Source organism: Podarcis gaigeae (assembly GCF_964106915.1).
Source record: "Podarcis gaigeae genome assembly, chromosome: 9".
In the NCBI taxonomy this organism is placed as follows: Eukaryota; Metazoa; Chordata; class Lepidosauria; order Squamata; family Lacertidae; genus Podarcis; species Podarcis gaigeae.
Genome location: NC_139685.1, coordinates 21,196,322 through 21,208,103, shown reverse-complemented (window position 1 = coordinate 21,208,103; position 11,782 = coordinate 21,196,322). Strand labels below are relative to the sequence as shown.

The 11,782-nt window shown below is 41.7% G+C and overlaps 1 long non-coding RNA gene across 1 annotated transcript; it reads left to right on the top strand.

The window, feature by feature from the left end:
• Positions 1 to 4,167: 4,167 nt before the first annotated feature.
• LOC310851991 lies at positions 4,168 to 7,677 on the top strand. Its single transcript, XR_014567938.1, has 3 exons — positions 4,168 to 4,288; positions 6,083 to 6,183; positions 7,602 to 7,677. It is a non-coding gene; the product is annotated as an uncharacterized lncRNA (long non-coding RNA).
• The last annotated feature ends 4,105 nt before the right edge of the window (positions 7,678 to 11,782 follow it).

Genomic DNA, 11,782 nt, shown 5'->3' with positions numbered 1-11,782 from the left:
CTGAGCTTCACCCCAACGTTGTTGGATTCCAACTCCCATCAGTTCTATGAAGAATGGCCAGGGATAACGGGAGGTGTGTATTCCACACCTGCAAGAAACCACATCAGCCATCCTAGTGCACATTATTCCCCAAAGATGGAGGAACAGAGGACCTGGAAATTATGAGCTTAGAAGAGGAGGCAGCCACTGGGTGTTCCAGTGTCAAGCACAAAGGGTCTTTAATAGAGCCATTCCACATCCTGCTTCCTCTGCCCTCTGTTATCAGGGGAGATGCCCTTTCAGGTTCTTTCCTGACTTAGAAAAATTACTTCAAGTTATCATGAGCCATATAGATTGATTTTTTTTTTCCTCCCAGAGAGAGAAAGAGAGAAACTGAAGACTCACAGAAGGAGACTTCCAACACAATGACAGCAACACATTAGGGAAATTATTGCTTGCTAGTGTGATCATCATTGTTCTTTCTTTGTAGTGACTTGAAACTAGCAGGTTCTAGGCCTTGTCCCGAGCTGAGCAATGCACACAACGGTGGGGGAATTGCCCAATATCCTGCCATACAGCATAAACCTTTCCAAACTGAGTAATGCCTATGTCCTTCTTATAAATAAAGCGATGACAAAAGAGCACAGCTTAAATGCTATTTTAAAAGTCACTGGTAGCAATACATGCAGGTTCCCTGGAGAGTGTGATTTTCGACTAATCCGCAAAACATACAATGAAAAGGAACTGGCTTTTGGAGATAATGCAAAAGATGCAGATTCATTAACCTACACTCTCAGCAATGATGGGCACTGCTCTTCTCTTCCTTTGCCCTTTCTTTTTCCCCCTTTTCTTTCTTTTGTGGAAATGCAAAGTCTCACTTTTCCATGAGCAGAGCAGGGATGGAGAAGCTTTTTCAGCTGAGGGCAGCATTCCCTACTGAACAACTTTCCAGAGGCTACAGGCCAGAGATGGGCAGTAGCTCACAGGCCTACTTTCATCCATCCAGGTGAAACAAGAGCATTATGAGAGTTCAAAGACATGTTCCTGTCAAGCAAAAACACTCAAGGAACCCTCCTTGAACAAAGAAGGCAACTGGGGCAAGTCCCAGGGGGCAGGTAGAGAGGCCTAGAGGGCTGAGATCCATCCTTCTCCCCAATCTAGCCCAACTATGATTCCAGATGCCTCTTCAGGGATGTAGCAGCCACATCTGGCTCTTCTATGAGTGCTATTCACCTCCTGTCTGAAATCAGCTGCTAAGGGGTGCAATTTCTAATTGGGGTGTTAAGGAGTGGGTGAGATTAGAAGCAAGATTCAATGGATTGTTCTCGGGTGCATTTAGGATTAAACTGCAAATGGTTTCAGAACCTTCATTGTTGTCACTTTTTTATATCTCATAATCACTGCAGCAAAAATATCAACAGAGGTCAAACAGTCCGAGATGGGGGGGGGGTGTTATGCACTTGATTTGAATACCTATGACACAGGGCACCTTTTACTGTTTATAACAACACTTTCTCGGATTATTAAAGTGGTACCTTGGGTTACAAACACCTCAGGTTACAAGCACTTCGGGTTACAGACTCCGCTAACCTCAGGTTAAGAACTTTACCTCAGGATAAGAGCAGAAATCGCGTGGCGGCGGTGTAGCAGCAGCGGGAGGCCCCATTAGCTAAAGTGGTACCTCAGGTTAAGAACAGTTTCAGGTTAAGAACGGACCTCCGGAACAAATTAAGTTCATAACCAGAGCTACCACTGTATTTTAAAAGAAACAAACCAGTAACATGGCCTGTGGTGATCTTCTAGAATCAGGTTAATGTGTAATCTGATAGACTATGGAAGTCATTGCTCCTCCTGTGCCCCTTAAATGGTAACCTTGCCAGTCCACAGTAATTTCCAGTTGAAAAGTGTACTATTTTTGTTACTCGTGTAGGGTACGCCCAGTCGTGCTTGGCAATCTCAATGTTCAACATGGCAAAGTATTCAGCACTCCAACTTGTTGCAGGTAAGTGATAGAGATGGAATCTCTGCCTTCCAAGTATGTAAGTCAAATGAGGCTGAACTGAGATTCTTGGTATCTGAAGAAGTGTGCATGCACACGAAAGCTCATACCAAGAACTGACTTAGTTGGTCTTTAAGGTGCTACTGGAAGGAATTTTTTTTGTTTTGAGATTCTTCAAATGCTGATATAAAAATATATCTCGTCTCTGCTGCACACTGACCTGACTGCTGTGCTATTTGTTTCTTCAACAACACCTGAAAATAGGGGCATAACAGTAGGTGGGGAAACCCCCAGCACTAGGTGGGGAAGGATCACAACATGTCATGGGGAAGGAAGAACTCGACTGATTTGGAGCTACCATTTGTGGCATCAGTCTCATGCCTCTTCCAACATTTAGTTGCTGGGTGGCCAAGGCAATTAGCGAGCTGTTCTGCATGGTTTCCCTGGTGGTAAAATGGGAGCAATAATAACCACCTACCTGAGAGGATGGAAATGAAGACTGAAGTCTTTGGCACAGTCAAAGTGCAGTATAAATGATTAATAGCAGCACAGAGACTGGAGAGACCTAGCAATCTAGTTTACCCTATGAAAATGGGACAGAAAACCATGTGGTTGAACAGCACAACATCTGCAAATCACCCCACTTACCAGAGGTGACAGAGGTCCTTTGCTGGTGGAATTCTGGCTCCCTCTTTCAACTTGCATTGACCTTTTATATTTAACAAATTGGAAACTGCACCGCTCCCCCGCCCCACTAAACCTCAAATCTGGAAACCATAGAAACCAAAGCAAAAGTGCAGCTAAGAAGTTCGTCATTTGACTCGCTTGCCGATCTCCATGGAAACGTTTTGGTTGCCTGTTTTAAAATAGGGAAACTGAAAGACTTTCAAAGCAAACACATGACCGTTGCTTGAGAGGCCTATGATGTCATCAGAAAAGCTGTAAGCAGAAGTAAATAATGCAAGGTATTCCTGGAATGCAAAATGCCTCTCACAGCTAAGAGCTATTCATAACTAAGTTTTAAATTGGTAATTATAACAATAACCTTTCTTGTGTTATGCAAGTTTTCAAAGAAAGGTCTGGAGGAAAGACGTAACGCCACTTTAAGACTCTGCCTACTAATTGCGTGTCATGTATTTGTGGAGGCATTTTAAAAAAATAAAAATAATACCACATTTATATTTTCTTGGTGAGTATTATATCTTTGACACCAGGTGGTGGAACTGCCTTTAACACTGAATAGTGAACACTTAAAATGGCAGTCCTCATGAGGTTTTTTTCTCCTTCATCGTAATGTTAAACAGGCTTCACAGTCTGTGTTTCTACCAATATGGCAGCAGAATGGTGGGGAAATGTATGATGACAACATGACCTAAGTAAAACTGTGGGTGCTCCCTAGGAAGCGCGGACTTAATTTGTAAATGGGTTGTGAAGAGATCAGAGCCGGATTTAGGTTTGATGAGGCCCTAAGCTACTGAAGGTAATGGGGCCCTTTATATGTCCAGCCGTCCTTTGCCAGCAACAAATTGTCGCTGTTTTTATATGTTGAATATATGCTAAATGGTAATTTGTGGACCTAATAGGTATCTAAAGCCATTTGCACATGACATTTGCAACCAGTCCATGCAGAATGTAGGCACCCTATATATAGAAATGAGCAAACCAGTGATATTTTAGGGAGCAGGCTAGCATTACTTACATCATAGGAGCCTACACAACACAAAACACTGTTGCTGTATGTAGGTTTTATTTTATTTGTTTTTTAACTCATATTTTGGAAATGCACATCCAGGGGTTTTTTCCTTTAAATTTTTGGGGGGCCCCAAGGGAGTGGGGCCCTAAGCCATAGCTTGTATAGCTTATACGTAAATCTGGCACAGGAGGAGATCACAAGCCAGTCATTGGCAGCAGGTGTACATTCCCCCCAACTTATCAGATTTACCCCCTAGATTTCCAAGAGAAATCCCATGGAAGGTTCTGATGTTACCTTTCCCCCACTGTCTAGTCTTCCTACCAGTGCTGCTGCTGCTCTTATGGGGGCAAATGGGTATCGTCAAGTGAATTCCATTGACTGGCATTCATTTCTGTTGTTTCTTTCGTTCCACCGAGAGGGGAGGGCTCTCGTAATGTGCATTCTAATCAGGGACACACTTCACTGGGCATTTCCATAGCAACTGAAAACACTTCAACTCTTTTTTTACATGTACTTTTCTCGCAGAGTCACTTAACCAGATCCTTTCGTAGCCAAGCTAACCATAAACAAATATTTAGCATCATAAAGGAGATGATATTCATGGAAAGATGAAAACCGTGTTTTTTTTATGCATCCGTTGTCGGTGATGGATTTTTTTCACTCAGTTCTAGAAGCTTTGTTTAAGGTTATGTCGTACAGTTAATGTGGTTTTAGTTGTTTTATCCTGAGGAATTATTTCAGAACTTCTTTCACTTTAATTCTGCCTGTTTGTCCACCTACAGTATTCCTGGGATCCGCAATATGGCAACTGGACATACCATGATGCCCTCAGAAACTCCCTTAGGTGCCTGCCAGTGACTTTTGTCCCTCCCAATTTTATTTTTATCTTAAAAAAAATGAAATTGTGGGTTTTGCCTGTTTGATGAGGCATTGCCTGTTGTTTGGGGGGGTCTCTGGGTTTTTGGTTTTGTTTTAGGGGCTATTTGCCTGTTTATTCTGGGGTGGGGTGGGGAGAGTCTGATCATTACCAGTTTTTCTTCTTTGAAATTGTGTTTTGTGGTGTCCCCAATAATTTATTGAATTTCCAAATATGCTCCTGGGCCCAGAAAGTCTGAGGACTTCCAATCTCATCTAGTTATCTTAAACCACCAGGCTCAATTGGACAACACTGCTGGCATCCAAAATCCAGAGCAAAAATTCTTAAAATGTTTCTGCAGTCAGAGGTACAATTTGTATAAAAATGCCATCACAAAAGCATAAACATATTTTAAAACTAAAGAAATGAGGGTTGTTGTGCATCCTGAATTCCCTGGACATGTCCAGGATTTAACTGGCAAAAATAGCGTCCTGAAAAATGTTCAGGATTTTTACTTCTAGAAATATGGCAGCCCTAATAAAATATTAACCATTGGATGTTGGATAAAGAAAGTCTGGCAAGTGTCTAACTGATCAGGTTAAGGGTTGGGAAACAATTAAGATCCATATCTGAGGAAACATAGCTGCTTTCCGTTCTTTAGTTTTGGGGGAATTAGATATAAGATTAAGATCAACTGCTTCTCTGTTATAGGATATAGGTGTTGGCCTGGAAGGATATTACTAATGTTTATTACATTTTTGCATGTTTATTTGAATTCATCTGGACTTTATATAAAACAGGAATATGTTTAGATTATTTTTATATTTTCATACATTGAATCACACATTTATATATTGATCAATTTAAAAAACAAACCAGCAGGAATAATTTTTAACATGACATCCTCTTCTTGTGTTTGATAAACCACCACCATTTATGGTTTTGAATGGGTGATGCATCCGCTGTTCCCAGTGCCTTTTTGTCCAACTCATCTTTTTCCCTTGGCTTTTTGAGAGAGCCTGTGATTGTTCATTAATGAGATACTTTAGTCCATTCAAGCAGATAAGCTCCCAGGCCTCTACTTGCCTCTGACATTAGTCATCCATTCAACAATCCTTTCTTTCCCAGTCAAATAGCACTGATTGTAAGTGCAGAATCTTTTTAAAAGGGAAAGGTGAGCTTCCTTCACTTCACTGAGGTTTCTCCTTCGAGAGATTGCAGAAAACTCTTTGCCACTTCTAAATGCCAAAAAAGGACTATTGTGTGCCAGACTCGCACACAATTCATTTCAATCCATTCAGAATTCCTTGAGAGCATAAATTTGCTAAAGTTGCTCATTGATAACTTTCTTCAGGCTCTTTTCCCCCCACCTATCCATTCATCCTTTGTTCAGCTGCTTTTCCTACCCAGCTGAAAATGACCAGATCATTATTCATTCTTCTCTTTCTCGTTGGCATGTGATTCTGTCTCAGGGAGGAAAATATCTCCTTTTATTGCTTTGGAGTAGGATCTGCAGTATTCCACCCACAAATGGAGGCTCTGCTTTTCTTCCCAGATTCATAAACCTGAAGAGTGAGGTTTCAAGTGGAGCACAAATTGAGAAGAACAGGTTGATCCGTGCAAGTGATGAGCTTTGGAAAGAGGCAGCTGATGAAGGTGAGATCCCGCAGGGTAGCAAGTAGGGAAGAAGGAAAACCCACACAATACCAATATTCTGGTACCATACAAGCACAGATCTAACTATTTGCACTCGGTCATAACAGCTTATAGGAGCGACTACAACAAGAGCAAATATTGGAAATCATCATCACCTTGGCTGAGTCAAACCATTTGCCCATCTTTGTCAGTACAGTGGTACCTTGGGTTAAGAACTTAATTTGTTCTGGAGGTCCGTTCTTAACCTGAAGCTGTTCTTAACCTGAGGTACCACTTTAGCTAATGGGGCCTCCTGCTGCCACTGCACCACTGCTGCATGATTTCTGTCCTCATTCTGAAGCAAAGTTCTTAACCCGAGGTAATACTTCTGGGTTAGCGGAGTCTGTAACCTGAAGCGTATGTAACCTGAAGCGTATGTAACCCGAGGTACCACTGTATTGTCTATACACCAGGCATGGCCAAACTTGGCCCTCCAGCTGTTTTTGGGACTACAACTCCCATCATCCCTAGCAAACAGGACCAGTAGTCAGGGATGATGGGAATTGTAGTCCCAAAACAGCTGGAGGGCCAAGTTTGGCCATGTCTGATCTACACTGTCTGATAGTGGCTCTCCAGGATTCCAGTCAGGATTTCTCTTCCAGCCCTACCTGGAGATACCAGGAATTAAATCTGAGGCCTTCTTCACACAGAATAGATGCTCTACCACTGAGCTACAGTCCTCCCCCAGTTGCTCTTCTCTGAACTTTGCCAGTTTGTCTTCCATGAAATGGGCATTTTATTGTGTTGTGTGGAGGTCAAACATGTGGTTACACATTTGGGGCTCAGACCCAGCCTTTGCCTTGGACTCAGCTTCTTGTGCTTTGTGACTTGCCGTAATCCTCATGGCAGCCATTTTGTGACTAACCACACTCTTCACGGCGGCCATTTTGTGATGGTGCCCTTGATACTTCCGTAGATTTCTAAATGTGCTGGTGACCCCATTCTGGACATTCTCCCCCAGTGGTTTCATGTAGATGATAATGTTTTCCTTGCCTCAGTTCTCCAGTGCTTAGAATTCCAGTGTGTGTTGTGTTTTTCTCACCCTTGTTGTCACTAGAGCCTCGTTTATACAATGTTAAGGGTGTGTGTAACATTTCAAAGGAAGGGAACAAAAAGGGAACTTAACTTGGAATTTTAAACTAAACCTGGCCCTTGCAATTGCCAGACCAGGGCAAATGTGGAGCAGCTTTAAGGATTCCCTCCACAAAGACAATAAGTCTAGGAGATAATGTAGGGGGTACTTAGATTGGTAGGGTTACAATAAGTTGCATTGCCCCTGAAAACTGATTGATAAACCTACAATGTGCTGTATTATCTATAGCCATTCATTTCAACAAGTACCTGCTGAGATCCTTCTCTCTGTATTCTTCTGCATATAGGTTATTCCTCCGGTTTTCCTTTGAATATTGTAATGCAGCATTTTTAATTAAAGAAAACTGTCCTTGATTGATCAAACAGGAGTGGTGTTTTATTTACAGCCATGATCCCATTTCCAAGAATTGTCAGCATCTTCACATTTTCCCCCTTGCTATTTGTCATCACTAAATCCATTCACCTTTGATTTTTCAAACTATTCTTCAATTTCTTTTCATTCTGCATGGAGGGATTTACCAAGTACAAAGGAAAGAGCTTTCTAAATTGCCTTTTTATGGTATAAGAAATCAATGTGCTTTTGTAAATATACTTTTCTTCATGTCCTCAACATCCAGTATACTAAATCTCTGTAGCCAAAATGCTTTAACCAGTGAGACATAAAACTTTTGCAGAATGTGTATGATATCAAACTAGAAGGCAATTTCCCATCAGCTCCAGCCAGCATGGCCAGTGGTCAGGGTTGATACGAACTATAGTCTAAAATATCCAGAGGGCACGAGATTAGGGAAAGCTGATCAGTCCAACCCTCTGCTCAATACAGGATCTGCAATACAGTGGTACCTCGGGTTACATACGCTTCAGGTTGCATACGCTTCAGGTTACAGACTCTGCTAACCCAGAAATAGTGCTTCAGGTTAAGAACTTTGCTTCAGGATAAGAACAGAAATCGTGTTTTGGCGGCGCAGCGGCAGCGGGAGGCCCCATTAACTAAAGTGGTGCTTCAGGTTAAGAACAGTTACAGGTTAAGAACAGACCTCTGGAACGAATTAAGTACTTAACCTGAGGTACCACTGTACAGGGCAAAACTACATCTTCTCTATCAGATGTCAATTCAGCCTATAAAGACCACCACCTATGAAGGCATTCTGCTCCACCGCTGCCCTTACTGTTACAAAGTTCATAGAATCAGAATCATAGAGTTGGAAGGGACCAAAAATATCATCTAGTCCAACCCCCTGCAATGCAGAGATCTTTTACCCAATGTGATACTTGAACCCTCAACCCCGAGATTAAGATTCTCATGCTCTACTGACTGAACTTCTCTTACTGTTTTGCTGAAAGGTGCTTCCTTGTATTTTCCTTGCAAAATTATTTTAAAAATTTAAAATATGACTAGACCACGCTTCATCCACTCAGACTCCCATGCAGTATACAATGGGCATAAATAAAAATTATTCATTCCACATACAGAGTGCAGTAAAACAATAAAATATAACAATGCATTCCAAAGTCAGGGTGCCATCACAGAAAAGCCCCTGTATTGTAAATCCAGAACATACCTTCACTAAAGGAAAGCACTTGGGGGAAAGCCCCTATAGATTTTTGTATTTTATTCTCAAGAATACGTTGTATGTAAAGCAACAAGAATTAAATGGTTGGCCTTTCTTTCCTATCATTCCCCCCCACTCCTATCCTTGAATGTCTAGATTTCTCATTACCTGCATTCCGTATAAATTCCATACTTGTTTGGATGTTCACATAGTGTAACATAACTCATCTTATACAGTATTTATCTCAACAGATCCCTCATAATTGACAAGTGTTGCCAGTGGGACTCCACTCCACCCCATCTTCTGTCTGTCCAATGGGGTCTCTCTTCTCTCTATAACCTGAGGTACCACTGTACAGGGCAAAACTACATCTTACATTTGGGAGCCAGTGTGGTGTAGTGGTTAAGAGTGGTAGTCTCGTAATCTGGTGAACCGGGTTCAATTCCCCACTCCTCCACATGCAGCTGCTGGGTGACCTTGGGCTAGTCACACTTCTCTGAAGTCTCTCAGCCCCACTCACCTCACAGAGTGTTTGTTGTGGGGGAGGAAGGGAAAGGAGAATGTTAGCCGCTTTGAGACTCCTTAAAGGGAGTGAAAGGTGGGATATCAAATCCAAACTCTTCTTCTTCTCTTCTTCTATAAGCCCAGAGCTCTGATGTGGTCAAAGACAGTGGGCTTTGTGCTAACTAACTGTGTGCTACTGTAGACTATGTGTGCTGAAGTCCCATAACCTCCTTTCAATCTAAATGAATCAAGGGTGTCAAGATCAGTCTCAGAAATTATCAGGTAATGGTGGAGCCTGGATTGGCCAGACCTTTGTGAAATTCTAGGAACCTGGCCCTCTCCCTTTGCTTTGGTAATAAGGCAGCAGCTCCTATCTGCTGAGCTTCCAGCTTCTCTGACTTCCATCTCAGGGACTCTGAGCAGAGGAACACAGACTTCAAGACTGGAGTGGGCATGGTTTAGCCATGACCCTGACCTAGCCCTAATGACGACAAAGCCACTCAATTCCCAATGCAATCCCTTGTGCTCAGACATTTTATCCTGCTTGGTCTCAGTGATCCTGGCATATATAGTAGATGATGGATATGTGAGAGAAATAGTAAGTCTAGAGGATAATATGGGGGAAAGATATGGAATAATGAACAGACAGCATCCAAAGTAAATCACAGTGAGACAAGCTGTCATGGGAGCTGAAAGAAAACCTGCTGGTGCTTTTTTGAAATATGGATGAATGTTAGAAAGATTTTCATGAATTATAGAGTTATAGGAATCAGCAGTCACTTGTTTTATAAGCTTTCACCTTGCTGACATTTACAGGTCTTTCCATCCACATGAAGGTGATATCTATCTATCTGTCTGTCTATCCATCTATCTGGTACCAAGATGAATAGTCTGTTTAGAAGAACAAAATAATAGGAAGGGCAGAAATCTAGTACTATTGTTTTTCTTTTAAACAAACACAGCAGTCTGTGTCTACTCAGAACTAAGCCCCACTGAGTTGAAAGGGACTTATTCCCTGGTAAATTAGTACACGATTAATATTTGTTTAAGGAATAAAAAGAAATGAATGACCTGAGATAGTCATATAAACCTGGGCTGAGATATGGAGAAGAGACGTTCCAAAGAGACAGCCTCTACTGGCAGCTGCCACACTTTAGAAACAAACTGCTCAAAGATTGGCATCAGTTATATGTGTGATAGATATAAATTGGGAAAGGGGCTTTGTCATGTGGTGGGCAGTTCAGGGTGCTCTTTAACACAGCCCAACAGCGTCTTCATAATAAGCCATTCTGGGCTATCCAACCTGATCTGTAGCTATCCGTGGCTGTCTCAACCTACCTTGGTCAATGCCCATATCCTTCCAAGTAGACCCATTTAAGCTCAGCCCTAATAAGCAATGCACCTCAAAATTCAGAAAAAGTGTATTCTGAATTACGTATTTAGTCCTGGAGGTGAGAATCACGTTAGTTCACTTTTAAAGGTGGACTGAACAAAATCCTTGAGCATCCCAAGAACGAACCTGTGAGCTTCTGCATACAGTGTTTGTGGTTGCCCATTGAATTATAGTTCTTCTCTTGATGTTTCAGTCTCTGATTATTCTAGTCCTCCTCAGCAAATTGCCCTCAGCTTTCTGCCACCCTGGCACTGACTCTGGGTGGTGGCAAATTAGTTACAGTGTTACAGTGGCGTCTCATCTATATTTCTGGTTACCTAAAGCTGTCTCTCCTATTGAGTCTGGGGTAGAGCAGCTTCTTGCAAGGTTGAATAAGGCCTACAGCAGATAACTCATCCATCCATAAATTTTTAATGCATTATGACAACATATGAGCAATCCGAAGGCAAAAATAGATTCCCTGCTGTTTTTATTAATCCATTCATTTTGTTTCCGTGACTATAATGCAAGAAGGTGGAAGAGATACTATTTGTCTAAAATGCCGACAACAAACCTTTGTCGAGAGTTAAAACAAGTGTTGTGTGTTGCTTTTGCCCTCTTTTAATAGACTCTTTGAATTTTGTACAAAATTCGCTTCTTATCGTCTCTTACATATTTCCTTTGCAAGACAGCTGATGCCTCCACATAATTATATCTTAGGATATTTTCAGATAGGAAGCTCTGGGTGCCATTGTTGAAGAATGGAAAGGGCTGTAAATAACATTTTTAGCTTTAAGGGATGAGAATGATGTAAATGTCATGTCAAGCACATATCTTATAAATGTAACTTTAGACTATTAATCGCTTCCTGTTCGAAAAAAAAACTTCCCATCACCTGTAAAATTATTCCTGGAACTTTCACTAGCTGAATTTGCCTCATATTTTGTAGGTACCATGTAAGACTGCAACTGGGAGGTACAATTTCTAAATCCCTGCATACAACCCCATACCCTATATGCAAGAAAAGACCTGCCGCAAT